The sequence below is a fragment of the Corvus hawaiiensis genome, chromosome 3 (assembly GCF_020740725.1).
Source record: "Corvus hawaiiensis isolate bCorHaw1 chromosome 3, bCorHaw1.pri.cur, whole genome shotgun sequence".
In the NCBI taxonomy this organism is placed as follows: Eukaryota; Metazoa; Chordata; class Aves; order Passeriformes; family Corvidae; genus Corvus; species Corvus hawaiiensis.
In genome coordinates this window covers 68,396,888-68,414,452 of record NC_063215.1, presented here as the reverse complement: position 1 = coordinate 68,414,452, position 17,565 = coordinate 68,396,888, and the positions used below count along the sequence as shown (strand labels likewise).

At 41.2% G+C, this 17,565-nt stretch overlaps 1 long non-coding RNA gene across 2 annotated transcripts in view; it reads right to left on the bottom strand.

Moving 5' to 3' along the window:
- LOC125322341 overlaps positions 1-12,971 on the bottom strand; it is a 111,095-nt gene extending 98,124 nt beyond the window's left edge. For both annotated transcript variants that reach the window (XR_007201960.1, XR_007201961.1), the window contains exon 1: positions 12,862-12,971. This is a non-coding gene — a long non-coding RNA (uncharacterized LOC125322341). The remainder of the gene's footprint in view (positions 1-12,861) is intronic.
- Positions 12,972-17,565: the final 4,594 nt, after the last annotated feature.

Genomic DNA, 17,565 nt, shown 5'->3' with positions numbered 1-17,565 from the left:
ATATATCTATATAAACGTAATAGGAAGCTCCATGAACACACCAGCTCAATTCTTTGCAGTGCTTAAAAACTTGAATTTAGGCACTATCGGGTAATAAACAGAGAAAAAAATAAGACCTACAGGATGCCACGGTTCATTTGGTTCATGAGTATTATGAGAAAAAGAGTGGAGTCTCCACATCTCTTGTGGGAGTCTGGAAGATTCAGAGGTGGAAAGCAACAAAGAGTAAGGATACAGGATTGGACAGCTCAGTCACAAAAGAGATGACAAAAGGGGGTTATGGTAGAGGTGTACAAAATCATGACATTCATGAATGGGTTAAAAACTCATCACTAGTTTGCCCTCTTTGCCAATAAAATAAATGAGGAATTAAAGAAAGCAATTTGGAGTCAGGTTCCAAGCAAACAAAAGGATAAAGGTTCATTTTACAACATTCCTTAAGACAATAATAGCTGTAGCTGGGAAAATATTCAGGGTTACCAGTGTTTCTACTCTTTTCCACATGCCTCCATTTGTGGCCACTACAGTAGCTAGGATAGTAAACCAAGCCCTTAGTCTGACCTATAGTCTTCTTTTTATTGTCATATTAATATGCATGGCAACTCACTTCCAGATTAATTCAGATACATCTGAACTACAGATCCAGAACAGCAGCTTATCTGGATTTCAGAATAAATACTGTTTACCACAACCAACAGCTTTTCAAGAAGGAGGTATCATGAATTTGAATACCATCTCTACAAAAACAGGCATGTCACAGATGAAGAGATTTTAAAAGAGGGCGTTCTTGTAATTATTTCACTGCATTTTCCGCTTGGCAATTGACAATCAGATTTTCAGTTGCTAAACATCAGTAGAGCTTCTGTCATTTCACTGCAGCTCCCCAGGAACACCAGCAAAGAATCTTAGAAAATAAATACCATTGCTCTCTGTCCTCATCAATTAGATAATGCTTGAGACTGTTCCTGGGAATAGGGATGTGATGGTCTATACTGTTGTTATCATGGTCCTATCAAATAGCACCATACAAAACCTCACAGAGCACAGTTTTAAACCGAAGATGTTCCAGGGACCCTTGCTGGGCCAGTTTGCATGTGGACATGCTAGTTTGAGATCAAGGGAGAAGACAGGACTTTTCCACCAAAGGAAAGAGTGGAAAGAAAGGACAAGGGAATTGAATGTGGGAAGGAGATGGTTAATATTCTTCCATTGCCAAAAATCTGTACTCAAATTTCATCAGACTGTTGCAGTTTCCATCCCACAGATTTTTCTCTTAGCTTCCTGCCTTAGTATCCTGGCAAGCCCTGTTGCTCAAACACTTTGGTCTTTCTCTTTAACTAGTTTAAGGGCAGAATCCCTTCCCACATGTAATGCTCCTCTTGAAATCCCCAAAATCCTCCTCTTTTCCACATTACTTCATAACCTGCAGCCTCCCCAGTGGAGAAGAAGCTATGGGTATATGAAACAAGACCAATTTTTTTCATTGGTGTTACCTGTGCAAATGCTAGAAAAGCTGGCAAATTTCAGGAATATTCCAGTCTTTATAGACATGAAATTTTAGGAAGCCATGTTTCTAGGATGAATATCTATTCAGTTAACTAAATTTTCAATCTCCTACTGTCCCTTGCATTTGAGGTAGCACATACAGAACTCTCTAGTAACCTGTATAGATGTATGCAGCCTACTTCCTTATCCAAATGAGTGTATTTCTGCCTTGCCCTTTTCTGTAACTTAGAAAGTGGAAAAAGTTTTAACTGAGACTATGTGCTGCACATGTGTTGTGTGCCCAAAGCTTATGTGTCCAGGGAAGAGCTGGATGTACAGCTCCCACCCCCTTCAGGAGACAGCTGTGAACAGTAAGTCACTGGTACGTAGTAAAAAGACAAGACATGACCAGTCTCAGCACTCTGAGGTGCATTTCCCTGCGGAGGCCGGTGAGCCTATGGAACAAGGAACAAAAAGAGTCCACTGGTAGGACAGTCCCTAAGATCAGAGATCCTCCTGAGGTTAGGGTGACAGAAAAGGCTTCCCTCCAGGATGCTCTGTTATGTTATGTTAATGTATCCCAGTTCTGCTTCCCCGGTTGGCCTGTTGGCGTCCCTGCCCCTTTGTACCTTATATTCCCTGCTCTAGAAGGTTCTCCACTCCCTGTTCTCCCATTGGCCCTTGCCCCATTGCCCCTCCCTCAGAGTTTCCCCATTGGTTCCCATACCCTGGCCCCACCTGTGTACCACCCCATGCCCTCAGATCATTGGTCCCTGATGCTCTCCCTGCTCCCGTATATAAACCTGGACCTTCTCATGTTCTTTGTCTTTGTCCCTGGAACCCTTCACGTGTGTGGTTGCATTAAACTTCTCCCGTGGAATTCTATATGAATGCCCTTCCTACATCTTTGCCATCAACCTATTTTAAGGAGCTGTCCATGTGTGTGTGCCCGTGTACGTGTGTGTGTGTGTGTGGTGGTCCTGCCGAGCGGCTTTGCCTTGGAGACGCTCTTAGGAAGGTCGCAGCACCTCACCATCCGGCACTGTCAAGCTGGAGACCATGACATTTCCTCTCATTAGAGCTGAGCATTACAGGATCTAATGATTCAAAGGAGATGTCTGGTACCCTTGCCACCCTCCCCAATCCTCTTGAAATCCCATTCATGGAATGTGTGACTCCTTTAAGACCAGTGAGAAGCTGGGGGTGAGTGAAGGTGTGTTTCTTTGATTTACATTCTCCAGTGGTTTTGGTGACAGATTTGACCCAGCTTAAATCCTGACTGCCATAGAGACAGAAGTGTTTATGCTATTAATATTTCTGTTGGCTACTTTGCAGTGAAACAGTAACATAGGTACTTCCATAAATAGAACACAAGACAGCAAGATGGGTTCAGTTCAAGCTAATCAAGTAACTTCAGGAATAACACCACACACCACCGACTCCACACTAAACAGTTGAAGTAAAGAAGTACATATGGTCTCCAGATATAAAATGAGACAAAAATCATCCCAATAAAACTTTATTTCTCCTTAAAAAAATAACTGGTTTAGATTCTGTGTGAAGATGCTACAATTTTTTCTTATCTCATTAGAGGATGCTAGAAATCTTTCCCTTATTTCCAACACAGTTATCTCAGTACCTATTGAAGCCACTTGGACATTGACTCAGTACTAGCCCAGCTGAGATTCTTCCCAGCTCTCCTGTTCTCTTTTCTTAGGAAACTCCATCCAATTAACATAACTCAGTTTATGAGCATATGAGGCCATTATGAGCATTGAACTTTCTGTAATTCTTACATGATGTAGTCTGGCATTTACTTGTTCATGATGAAAGGCCCTTTTACACAGCACTTGAATACAAATATTCTAGCTAAGTCACGCAGAAAATCCACACTTTTTGAGGTAGCTCAGAAATAGTATGAATTACTGACTTGCTCCTAAATGATTGCACTATAGGCACTTGTACAAGTGACACTAGCCTGCGTAAAAGTGGTTTATCCTCTTCCAAGATATGTCAATATACACAAATAATATAATCCCACCTGTAGGCAAGACCTCTCTCCAGTTGCTTGCTCCAGTACCACGAGCAATCTGCTCTGAGCAAATCCATTCCCTCACTATTCCCTGCAGCAAGAAGAGCACTGAGACCTTTCAAAGACTGTGGGTCCGTATCTAAAACGGAGTCCAGGGACTCATGTCAAGATAGCAACATAGCCCCACAAAGCCTCTTCCTAACCTTGTGTGCAGGGAATCCAAGGGAATTCTTTTTCTGCCAGAGGTACTGCTTTGCACATTTACCAGTAACACCTTGGATTATGTTGCTTATTTGTTTCCTCTCCCCTGCATCAGAGCTGAAGAATACACCTCAGTCAATACCTTCCCAATTCAGAGGCAGCCTAGCCAATCTCAGGGCAGTCTTTACACCCTATTCTGCATCATCTGTTCTCAAATAGGCAGGAGAGCTCTTTGTAGATGCAGTTTGTCAGTGGGAAAAACAAAAGATTGTATCTATGGTCTCAAGAGTCAAATAAATATTTTTCTGTCAGTTTGGTTATATTAAGTAGAAATGCTGAAATTGAACTGATTCAAATAGAATTGACCACATTACATCAGATTTCAAAATCTGTTAGCTCTGCTGTAAGCGTATGAACCTTTATATTTACCTTTGGAGGTTTTACTCCTTTTGCAAATTAAACAACAGTTGGGAAGTATAATTTCAAAGGAAGTGACATTTGTTGTTAAGGGTGTTTTTTTACGTGCATTCCTGCAACAAACGGAAATTTAAAGTCAACATTTTCTTCCTGGCAAAACAGCCCTGGATAAAGATGAATAAAACCTGAGATAAAAATAAAATTGAGATATAAATGGGAAAAAAATAATAACATTTCCTCTCAAAGAGCCTAAAGATTCCCAAATCAGAAGTAGCCAGTATGTAAATAAAGTCTCAGATAGGACGGCCAAATAACTACTCTGTTCTGGGAAAGAACTGTAAATCTCTCTTAGACAAAAACTTGATGCCAGGGAAAAACACTGTCAGTGGTGAAACTGAGGATTGAGAAAGGATATAAAAAATTGCTTTAAGTGGGGACTGGGTCTTTTCAAAAAATACTCCTAGAGCAAAACAACTGACCTCCATATCAGTTGGATGAGTCTTGAAATGATTGAACATCCTCTTTCTTTTGAGAGCAACATGGTTTGTTTTGTGATTTGAGTATATTTTTTTAAACAACAAAAAAAAATGTTGAGAGGTTCTGGCACAATGTCATTCTATCATATTAACTTTACAGTAAAGTTAATGTGAAGAGACTATAAAACCACAGAACTATGTTGAACATTAAGACAGGTCAGGGAAACCATAATTTTGGAAAAAGCAGCCCCTTCAGTAAACAAAACAATTTAAACATAAACAGGAAAAAAAACCCCACTGACTTGGAGTCCTCTGTGATAAATGACATCAGTAGATCCAAACCCTTTTTTTCCACCTGTGGAGGACGTGTCTTAGGGTAGCGTGACTTAGACCTCTGAACAGTGTTATAAATAAAGAGAGCTTCCTCATTGCACCCCAATTTTTGCAGCAGTGCACCACTTTGCTTCTTGTACATGTCAAGATTTTTGTCCTTCTTACCTCTTCCCAGTACCTTCCAAGTATTTAAGAACCAGAAACCTACTGGTGGCTAGTCCATCCCCAAGAGCTCACAGCACCAGTGGGGCAGTTACTGACCATCCACCTGAATCACAAGGGTTTTCACAAGTGTCATAGGTTAGCAAGCATAGTCCCGGAAGGGACGTCCTTGCTAAGGGGTGCTTACAGTTTCCTCTGGGACCTGATAGAACCTATCAGCTGGCCAGTTTGAATATGGACAAGTCTCTAAGCCACTTAAAGTTGTGATCACCTCTGTGATCCACATTTAAGAATAGGCAAACTCCCCCCCAAGCTCTCTCTCGTTTCCGGCGCTGGGACAGGTGACTGCGGGCCCCGAGTGGGGGCCAGCAGGCCCGGCCAGGCCCTGCTTGGGCCAGGCTGGGCCGGGCCACGGCCATCCTGGAGCCGATGGACCTGTTCCAGCCGTGGAACCCCCCCCCCACTGCCTTGCCGTGGGCAGCCGGAGCAGCTCGGCTCTCCCCCCTCTCCACTGCGATAAGAAAAATTCAACATTCCAGCTGCAAAGCTGCAAGGCCGAGGTGAGATTAACCCTTTTACTGCTGTGAAGAGCTGAAAACCTGAGGGAAGAGAGAGAGGAGATGCTTAAAGCTGAAATTCTGTTGTGAAGCTATGATATATCAGAGTATCCTGTTGTAATTTCATGAAGATATGGGGGGTGGAGTGTTCAACTCATAAGCAAAAGCACCTGCACTGAGATAGGCAGATGCTGACGCAGCTGTAATTTCATGAGAAGTTTGGACAGGGAGACATAAACCAAATGAGGACTTTTGCTCCAAACGGGAAAGGAGAAAACCTCAGTCCGTAGAAATGAACCAGATGAGGACTTTTGCTCCAAATGGGAAAGGAGAAAACCTCAGTTCCTAGAGATGCTCCCAGAGATAGTCCTAAAGATGAAGATGATGAAGACCCTTTGCTCCCAGGGAAGGAGAAGGGCCTCTGTTTTTGTTTCTGAACGGCTCAACCTTAAAATTGTACCCCAGAAAACTTCAAGAGTGGATCCTCGAAAGCAGTTGTAGGAAAAGCTGCAAGTCGGGGGAAAGGACTCACATGCAGGCAGAGAGACTCCTCTTCCTAAATGGACTGAACAATATTTGGAAGTGGGCGGCTGTCTCGTTGTGATAATGTTTTCATAGCATGAGCAAGAAGAGACTTCTCTTTCTAAATGGACTGAACAAGGTTATTATGGAAGTGGTAAACAGACTGAACATCTGAAGGGTTGTCTTTTTCACATTGTCAGTGGGAGAAGGGAGAAAGGTGGGGGGAGGAGGAGAGTTCTGAAGGTGGTATAATTTTTTTTTCCTTCTTTTAGGTCTGTTAATAAACTTCTTTATATTCTTTCAAGTTTGGTGCCTGTTTTGCATTTCTCCTAATTCTTATCTCACAGCAGATAAACAGTAATGAGTATTTTGGACCAAACCACTACAACAAGGCAGTCTGACAGTTTCCAGATGATAATTATGGGCACAGAGAAAAGCTTGAGAAACATTTGGGAGGAAGTTTAGGAATTAACCCCACTGCAGTGCCTTCTTAGCAAGGTGATAAAATGGGGAGTGATATTCACCATTACAAACAAAACAACTCCCACCCCCAGTCCCATATCTGCAATCATATCCAAGTTGCTTATCTGTATTAGAGAGTCTGGGCTTTATCTTCCAAAAGCTTTCTGGGCACAGCAGCAGACATTTAGGTACCTTTTCATTAAAGCAGCAAAGGTCTATTAGCATATCAGTCCTATTGAATTTTTTTTTCTGCCAGAGAATGATTACGTCCCGTATCTCTGAACTGTCATCCAGCCTTACAAAAACAGCCTCCCGCAGGTGTCCCACAGAGTTTTCTAAGGGAATAAGAGTAGGGAGGTCAAGGCATCAATTCAGTAGAGAATCAATTCAGTAGCATAATTATTTCCAGACAAAGCATACAGTTCATATTCATGTCAGACAAAATCATTGTCAGTATTACAAAGCTCCTCCTAAGATTTGCAGTCCCACTGTATGGGATGAGGTACAGAACAAGCAACCCAGGAAGAATACAGCAAAAATGGGGTACCTGTAAGGTGCAAGAAGCAGGAAACTGAAAATAAAGAAGGCATTTTTATTTTTGCCATCTAGGAACTAACTCTAAGTTGCATCTATTAATGAAGTATGTGATTTCAAAATGTCATATTATTGGGGCTATACTCACTAAAACAGAAAGCAAGAAGATACTAATGAGAGAGGTCACCTGCCTACACAAACAGGAATTCTGCCTGGTTTGGCCCAGTGCTATTAATGAAATCAAGACAGGAAAGACTGGAATGGCATATGGCTGACAGATGCAAGCATGTAATTTGATGGTGCAGTGGAAAGAATGACTCAGTACATCATTATCAATTTAGCATTTTTCAATTTCTTAGGAGAAAAAGTCCTCACTTCTGGTTCAGCCATTTAGAAGTTAACCTTTCCATGAAGACAATATGTGTGGGGTACTTTGCAAATGCAAGCTTTATCATAAGTTAGAGCACAATGCAAGGGATGGTTAGAAAGGACTTTATGAAGTGGCATAATGTGTGCCCAGCTTCAGTTTCAGTCTTGTCATTTCTGATTAATGTTTGTCCAATCTGTTCTTAAAGACCTTCTCAGCTTCTGAAGTATAAGAATATATCTCATTACCTTTACTTTTAGGTTGTTGCTTTGTTTGAGTTAGGGTTATTTTCCTAGCACCTGATCTCTACCTCTGCTGCTGCACTTAAAGCTCACTGAGCAAAATGCTCCATGAACTCAGAGGTTTTTGCTCTATTTCTGAAGTGTTGAGATCATATTATTCCCTTGTGCTATGTAAAAACCAACCAACAAAACAAGAAAACATCCTTTCATACAAAGAATCCAATTTGATATCTCCTTCAATTTTGAAGCTGTAACATTGATAACCACATCCAGAGAGCAGCTTATCTGGAAATAATAAATTTTTCATCCAACCCACTTTCTTAAAGACCACATTTCCCTAGTTGATTCACAAGAATTTCATGTGAAGTAATGTCAAAAGAACTATTTCCTTTTAGGGCATCATCATGCTGTCCAGGCAGAACCCTTAAGTTCTCAGATAAATACTTAATGCTCTATCTAAGTTAACTGCAGGCTATGGAAGATGGATAGTAGACCATTCAAACTATTTTTCATTATTAAAAATTGTAGGCAGTGACCCTGCATGCCTTTTTTTCTTGCTCCATCTTTATTTTACAGTATGCATCTCTTGGAGGAAAGCCCAGAAAGATTATGGGATGTTGGTAGACAACTAAACAAGTCCACCTCAGTTTTTTGCCAATATATTTCAATCCAGTCCAGTCCAGTCTCCTCTTTCACATCAGTGACGCTGGTACTTGACTTTCACTTGCATTGCAAAGTGAGCAGCAGCTTGAATTCTGAATCATGTGGCAGGAATACTCTCTCCAAAACAGTAACCTCTCTACTTTTATCCTCTCTACTTTTCCTGTGTATTTTCCCATCCTTTTAAACATGGCTGGTTATGGAAGAGTGAAAAAAGTATTCTTCTGTTCAAAAGTGAATATATTGCACACATTTTGTTTTCAGAAAAGTATGAACCGTACCCTACAGCAACAGTTTAGATATCAGTAAAAGGTATAGGTGTTCTTGCCTGGTAAATCACATATACCCTGGAGGATTAAATTACAACAACCTAAAAGCATAGGGAAATGAGATTTGATACCTGGAGCCAAGGTCCAGTCTTAGTTTGCTTAAATGTAAATTACCTTAATTGATTGTTTTCCAAAGACAGATTTATCACAATTAGCTGCAAGCACTCGCTTCACTAGTAGCTAATATACACGCCTAGCAATTAGAAGAGCAGCACTCCTAGTAGATGTTAATTAATTGGGAGTTTTTTTTCCTCTTCTCCAAGATGTTGTTTTTAATCAGATACTTAGCCGTGTTTAGACCAAGCATTTGATGCATCCATCCAGAAGCTCACCTGTAGGAAGCCAAGAGGTGATTCTGCAAGATCTCTCTGTAATTAGAAATATCTAAAGGCAGAGTTGTAGGCTCTGTACCCTTCACATCCCCGAGGGAAGCAGCTGAGTCCCTATGCATTGTTCTAGAGTGCAGTGAAATTCAAACAAAGCCAAAGGGACACATCTCCTAAGGATTTTCTTTATTCTTAGCTGAACCTTTCCTCATGCAAGCAACCCACACACATGCACTAGCTCAGATATCCATACCTCTAAGGCAATTTACCAATCCCATGCTTTTACTGCACCCCACACCTGTTTCTAATCCGATTTCAGAAACACAGCCTCTCTACCTATATCTCCTGTGCAACTACAGAATCCTATGTTACCATGTTAACCCAAGTGATGAGAGAGTGTTTCATCAGCAAGCAAGCAGCTCTTTTCAGCCTGGGTACACAGCTGTGTGACCTGTAATGAACTTCCCCTCCATGACTCACAGGCTTGATTTCCAGCCCCCCACTCCCCTGCCACTCTCACCCTCCCTTCCCCCCCCACCCCCCATTAGCAAGCTGCCCCAGAGGGAACAAGTATTGGGAGGAAGAAGTGGTGATATTTCTGCCTCACTGAATTCTGCACATGCCCCAACTCAAAAGCATTAATGGAGAAGGAGAGAGGTCTGGAAAGCGCTCTGGCACTGTCCTTGTGCACTGGTTTAGGAAGGATGGGTCAGACATTGCTCCTGTAAGCAGACACACTCCCCATGCTGAAGCACAGTTATTTTCTGACCACCACTCACATTTTGGCAGCTCCAGAAAGAGGCTCTGACTGGAGTCTGAATCGGAGGAACAGCCTTGAAGGAATTTGCTTGTTTTGCCTTCCATGCAGCAAATCAGATTAACTCTAGCTTAAGTCTGATGATTTACATTAACATGTCATTTGTCTACATACCATTAAAAAATGTTCCTCAGGTTAGAAAAGGGCCGTGTTTGGGGTCACTAGTTTCAAAGCCTGGAAATGAATCAGCAGTTCTGAAATCACACAGACAGACGAACCAAGCACTGCAGCAAAATATGGCCTGGGACAGCTCACCTACTTGCCTCTCCTATAAAAAACACTATAAGCTAAGGCTCTTGTTTAAAATAATCCTTGAGTATTTCAGTAGAAAAGAAGTGATTTAGGACCACCTGCTTTAGGCTGAGGTTTGCAAAAATCTGATAATACAAGGCTGTGCCAAACAGAATGGCTGTGAACGAACCTTCCCTGGGAAGGGGCTGTATCATAAACCAACAGAAATGGGAGTGAAGCCCTCTGCCTTTATCCTAAATTTACAGAATACCACTGTGAGAGATCTGGCTGATTTAGTCAGAAAGGCTGCTCCTGAGCCATCTCCTTGGATGAGCTAGCCCTCTACTTTGCTTGGTTCCAAATAATGACATTTTGAAATCCCAATCAGAGGTGTTGACAGGAGACAAATCTCATGCCAGGCCTGTAAAAAGGGCTACCAGTACTTAAACAGATGTCTCTGTCAGCACATCTTTGATGAAAATAGTCTTTCTGGAGAACCATAAAGGGCTTGCTTTGCCCTGGCTTTTACATATCCTAGACCTAGGTCTCCACACTTCACATAGGGACCTGCATACACCATTTCTGTGGTGTCCCAGAGCCTGGCCAGAAACTACTCCCTGGCTAGGAGACAACAGGCATCCTGGCAATATGTGACACTTCCGCTCCTGCCAGCTGCAGTGTGCTATCCAGGGACATTGGTGGAGAACAGCAAAACCAAGTTCCAAATCATCAGCCCTGTTCAACTTCCTAACTGAGACTGCTCAGGCAAGCAGGTATTGCTCAGTGCAGAGGCAACCCTTGCAGCTGAAGGACTGGATTCACATCTATATCCCCTTGCATCACAGAGCTTTGTCTTGAGCTCTTAAATAATCATTTTTATACATATTATGTCTCTTCTCCCAACTAATAAGCAATAGGACAAGAGGAAATGGCCTTGAGCTGCACCAGGGGGAGTTTAGATTGGGTATTATGAAAAATTTCTTCACCAAAAGTGTTGTCAAGCACTGGAACAGGCTGCCCAGGGTAGTGGTTGAGTCACCATCCCTGGAGATGCTTAAAAGGATGTGGTGCTTAGGTTTAGTGTAGACATGGCAGTGATGAGCTAATAGTCGGACTTGATAGTCTTAGAAGCTTTTTCTGACCCAAACAATTCTGTAATTCCCTCTCTAAATGTGGGGAGGGAGGAGAAGGCAAGATGGTTTAAGAACTCCCCTTTAAATTGAAAATTGGCTTTGGCCATGAAAATCCACATTAACCCAGAAATAATCTGATACATACTCAGACAAAGCCTTGCTAATAACTTGTCCCAAATCTTTATTGCCCAGCACATGACAATCCAGAAATGAGTACTTTTTCACCGAAGTAATGCAGCCATTCCTCTTGTCCTGCAAGCAGATATTCCCTAAGATACTGCTGTATAAGCAGGCAGCTGTAGCAAAAGGCCAAGTAACTAGTTGAGCTGGCTTCTATCAATGAAACCCTTATAAAGTCTAAACAATCAAGTCCAAAAACCAAACATAACAAGAAGAGTGGTCTCCAAGTTCATAATACTCCACATAATATCAAATGACTGCTAGACAATAAGGTGTTGCCTTTTTTTTTTTTTATAACTGGTTCCAAAACATAGACTGAAAGGTTTAAGCATTATTACCTTGCAATTTTCATCCAAATGATTACACAAGAATCATTATCTATAATAATACTTCAGTGTAAAAAAGTGTGTTTTCCCCCTGCCCCTCCAGCCTCTTCATTTATGCATTGGAGGACTGCATTTCTTTCAACTAAAATTATTGAACCTACCAAAATTCAATAGGAATACAAACCCAGAACTGGACATTGACTGAATAGGATTTTAAAAGGATTTCTTTTGTGGCCCTTTGTTCATTGAACTACAAGGTAGAGATGCTGAGCGTTTAAATACATAATTGCCTAAAGGCCTATGAAGGAAGCCATGCAAGTGACTTGTTTCCAAATGGTTTTAGCAGGTCTTCAACCTTGCCACTCTTACTGAACATATGCTCGGCATGTTATACAGCAGTGTTCCTCATATAATATAGCAATCTGTAAATAGGGATCTCTCTAGAATCCAGTTCCCACTCCTTCATCACCTGGATGGAGTTTTCACTCATTAATTCAGCCAGTAGTTAAAGGAAACTTTACAGAGAAGCTAGTGTGAGAAAAGACTAGTTTGGGTACAAAACCCCATGAATAGAAATAGAAGTCCAATACACACTCGTGTTTTTCTTTCCTTTTGTATATTGCAACTCAGTCCATGTTACCAGTTTTTCCTATTATCCACTGCTGCCCTAATCAATGATGGAGCAAATAATGATTAGTGCAGGCAAACCTAGGACAGATGACACAAGCAAGCAACAGATTTTTGCAAGCACATTGAGAATATAGCCTCTGCTCCTCCTGCAGTTTTAAAAGTCATTTTTAGTGCCTTTCATTTAGTAAATTTTATAACTGACAAACAATTTGGCTGCAGAATTTGAGAAAACCAAGAGCCTAAAGCATAACATTAATCCAGTCAACCATTACAGAAGTCCTTATTTACTCTTTTTTTAATACAAAAAGCCCCAGACAACACGTCTTGCAAGCCAGAGAAAACTATGACCACTACGGTAGCAACACAATAGCTTATAAACAGACTATAAATAGACTGTTATTTTTAGAACACTGTGTTTCTTAATTGCCTATAAACTTACCCAGTTGTGAGCACTTTGTGAAGACTGATGAAAGAATGCATTCTCCCAATTTCCACAGGGCATAGAGACTCTGTATTGTATCTTGTGGATGGGATGCTGACATTAACTGACAGAAGCAGGAATACAGCAAGAGGGCTATTTTTAAATGAGAAAGGAGAGGAAGAGGGAGCCCTATTAACTCTCCTTGTGCCCCCACCTGGAGTTCCCTGCACCTGGCTCAGCTGTGGCTGAATTTCAAATGGTCTCTGGTGGGACCTGGATCACTATAGATTTGCATGTAAAAAGAATTGAAGCCAGATGGGAACATACCAGTGAGATGCCTATAATCCAGCTTTTGTCCTTACCAGGTACAGACCCTGCTGATGATTTATGCATCATGCAGTCTCAGTCAAATAGTAAAACCCTTTTTACCTTACGAACAGTCATTCTGAGACTAAAAGTGTCTGTGTGTCTGTATCTGTGAGCCTGCTCATCATTAACAGATAGATTGAAGTGACTAATGTCACAATCTTAATAACAGAATCCAGAAACACCAGTGAAATATTGACAAGTGGAATTTGTTCACAGAGGTTTTACAAGACTCATAGGAGAAAAAGCAACCTTAATGAAGACAGATGCAGTTACTGAGAAAATTACTGGGTGTTATGCACTGTTTCTTTCCATCCATGGGATCAGTGTGGCAAATAGTTCAGATTGGAACAGCAATCTCCTGAGAGATGCTGAGTCTTCCCAGGGAATTAATAACTATCACTGAGTGCCCCATGGCCTTGCCTTTGGGCACACTTCCAGTCTTGCTGCCCCTGCAATGCTCTCTGTTTCTACCTCGGGTTTTCAAGTGCTTCCACAGTTTTCTTGCTGGTGAGTCTCCTCTTGTTTCCAAGGCCTTCTTCCTGTCCTCGAAAGTGCCTCAGCTCTACCACAACAGCCCCCTTCACCCTCTCTGTTAGTGCTCACAGCCTCCCAGAAGGACTCCATATGGCTCATGCACCAGCATCCTTGAAAGCATCAACTTCCCAGCAGACAGGCCCTGACAAGGATCGCTATTCCCTTTACTTAATCCTTGTTTTTCAGCAGAGGTACTCAGAGAGCATGTGAACAACCCCCTTTCTTGGGAATCTGAATAGTTCTCTAAGGCCAGATCTATCTAAAGTATTTTCTGTGGTTTGATAAGGTGAGGTGGGGAGCCAGTGCCTACTTTTTGGCCAAGGACATTTCATTAGAAAATGAGCAGCAATGCAGAACTTACTCAAAAGCGTAGCAAGTTTTGCACAGCTGTAAAAAGAAGTTTTATCACTATGAGTAACAGTGCCATCTGCTGACTCCCACTATAACCATATTGGGAGGATTCAATATTAGATAATTAAGCAATAAATTTTTCCAAAATACAATATCTTTTCATAGAAAACAGCTGTTGTTAGGGATTTTTTTAAGTCATCTTAAAGGATTCTGGGGTAAAAATAATTTTCAGTATAACTTCTGATGTCAGGGAATCTCAGCTGTTTTCCTATGGACCTGAGAGACATCAGTGTTTTAGTAAATATTGCTCTGACGTCTGTAGGATATTTGGATTACTTTACCATATTACACAAAGCATCAGAAAGATTTGCATAGCTCTCCCTGATTTTCCCCCTCTCTAAGTTATTTTCTGGGCCTGATGAACTGAGTGCTTAACTTTCCAGATGGAAGCAGGACCCTTGAGGTTTACAGAAAAACTCAAAGCAGCAGTGTCTGAGCTCCAGCTATTTGGAAGAGAAGCTGTTGATTCTTGGAAAATTAGAAAAAAAAACCCAAACAACTCCTCATTGTTATGTACACTGAATCTGCTAGTCTCAGGAGCCTAAATCCCAAACATTGGCCCCAAGGGATCCAACAAAACAGTGACTAACACCAATGAGATCCATTTTAGGTACCAGTCTCCAAAATCCTGGTCATAGTCTTCTTCACATTCAGGCATATTAGCTGTTGTTATTATGACTTTTAAGATAGTGGTCCATTTCTTTTCAATCAAAATGCACTTGATGGAGCATCCTTTCTAAATAAGGAAAATTACTTCCATACTTGTATCATCCTTGATCTTGTCAGGGGAAAGCTTTTTGTCCACCACTCTCTTCCCTACTGTGCTTTTCATACAAAAGATGTTAAAAATGAACCCCTTAGTAAAACACAAGGTAAGGGGGGAAAAAAAAACCCCATCCTAGTGTGGGGAAACAGTATAGCTGCAAGACCCGGCGAGTCAACCTAAAACCTCCTGCAAATGATGCTTTATCACACATTTCTTAGCAGTCCAGAACTTGCTTTTCAGCCCGCTATTGCTAGGCTGATGTGGGCTGGTGGAAAACAGAAGATGTGATTTGCTCCTCCCTTAGATATTCCTTTCCTGCCACCCCAGATGAGTGAGTAGAGCCTGCAGCTTAAACACTACAAAGACCTTTCCTGTGGGGCTGACATCACTATATAATGCTATCATCAATTCTAAGATATTATCATAACATCATATCATTTTCTAGACCCAAACTGGCAGAAATGCAAGAAAGGCAGATTTACTTATGTAATCTTTCTTCTGTGTTAATATGACAAAGCTTGGATGGGCTAAGCATATGTAAATTAAAATGCTGAGAAAAAAATGCAGAAAATAAGATGCAAAAACTGCATACAAAATCTACTATCAAGATTAAGAAGTTTTGGGCTTGTACAGTGTTGGGTTTTGTGTGATAAGCCAAATTCTGAGATTATAAGAACCATAGCAATGCTAGAGGTGATTGTGGGAAGGTAAATGAAAGCTAATTTCTGAGACCTATGTCTGCCAAGGAGGGATTTCACTGAAGGCTTTGGCAGAGATTTTTTGAGCCCTGACTGAGATGATGTTAGAGAGTTTATATGAACTAATTAAATAAGAGAAGACTGAAATTAATAATCCCATTGAAGAGAGGCCTTTGTAGCTGTGCACAGTATCTTGCAAATACACTGGAGAAGGTTTATGCAGCAATGTCTTCTTCCAGGTCTGCTCCACTCAAGTTAGAGTTCCTGAATTTCTTTAAGCAGGCATAGGGCAAAACTGCCATCAGGCCAACATTCACATGCGTATATTGCTGCTTCCATCTGGTAATGGGAAAGGAGGCTGGCTGCTTTTCCTTTCAGACTGGAAAAGCAAACTTGGGAGGTAGATTGAACTGTTATAATAATTTTACTGGTAAATGAGTCCATAATACGATCTCTGGCTTCACTTTGTCCCTTTTTGGTACTGGTTGCTATTCACAGAATTCATCCCAATTTATCAGTTTTACTCTGGATCTCTCTTGGTCTTTCAAACAGGAAAGGAAAAGAAAGAGGGTTTTGATGCTTGAAGAGGCCCAGCTGAGTAAATCTTACTTGAACATCCACTTCCAGTCCAGCCAAGAGTTACTTCATGTGCCCTTCAGGCTGTGCTCCAGTGTAAATCCCACCATGCAATATGCTATTTTATTTTCAGTGTGATGTTTCTGACTCCTGGTCAACTTGTTACCTTCTGAAATTGCTAGCAGAATTCATCCCTGGAAAGCTGCTATTCATGCAATTCATATACATTCCTGTATTTCTGCATTCGTCCACCTCACTCTTCCATGTTCTATGTCATTTTGAAGGGGGTCTTCAATTAAAAAAATTTTTCAAATTAGTTTTGATTTAAAATCATGCCCTCCAGCATATCCACAGTTCTTCCCAGTCTGGTGCAACCTGTGAATTTAATATACTTACAGTTATGTCGCCTCTGACAAGATGCTGCTCAAGATGTCTTTTGTGCTGGCACTTCAAAGATCCAGCCTGGACTGCCAGACCGGGAAATGAGTTCTGTTCAGCAGGAAGTAGTGGGTAGGATCCAGTTCTGCCCACACGACCATATGATAGATACTGGTCATGCTGGGAACTGTGGCAGGGCATCTCAGCTGATCTGTGATAGATCCAGGAGAATGGTTCTGGAGTTCCTCCCAGGAATGCAGGACTTTGATAAAATTCAGTCTGGACTTATTAATGAGACATATAAACATCATTCTGCTCTTTATTATTCAGCAGTGACCCTGGGACCATGCAGGAGTGTGTGTGGGCCAGGTGTGGGTGGATCTTACAGCTATATTTGTACATGTAAGGTTCCATGTGTGCCCCAGAGGCTGGCCACGTACCCACAGAGGCTCCCAAGGACTTTGTCAGTGCATGGAGTGTATCACAACATCTTCATTTTTGTGATGAGCATATGATGCCTCTCATTCATTATTATTTTTTTAATATATTTTGATAGGATGACAGAGTTAAACCCTTGTTGATTTAACTACCCTTTTAATTCCCCACAGAAAACTCTTTCCTGCTAGGGGTACTTTTATGCCAAGGAGCCTTAATGCTCCCTTACGCATGACATTTGAATCCTTGCAAAACCTCCTTTCTATGGTAATTTTCATAGTGATCCACTTATTTGCTCATAGTGATAAGATACGTTCATGTCTCCTGTTAATTCACCTGGTTCAAAGTTGGCTTGCAGGACATCATTGTATACTATTTACTTTAGCAAGAAACTGGTGAGCAATCACAATGGCTTTAGGTAATGGTAATAATTTTTACTTGTTGAAATATTTTTTTTGCCTTGAATGAATTACAGATGGGATTTTATCAGGATGAAAACTAATAATCACTTGAAAACTAATAATCATTTTTTAACCAGAAATAGAACCCTGTGGA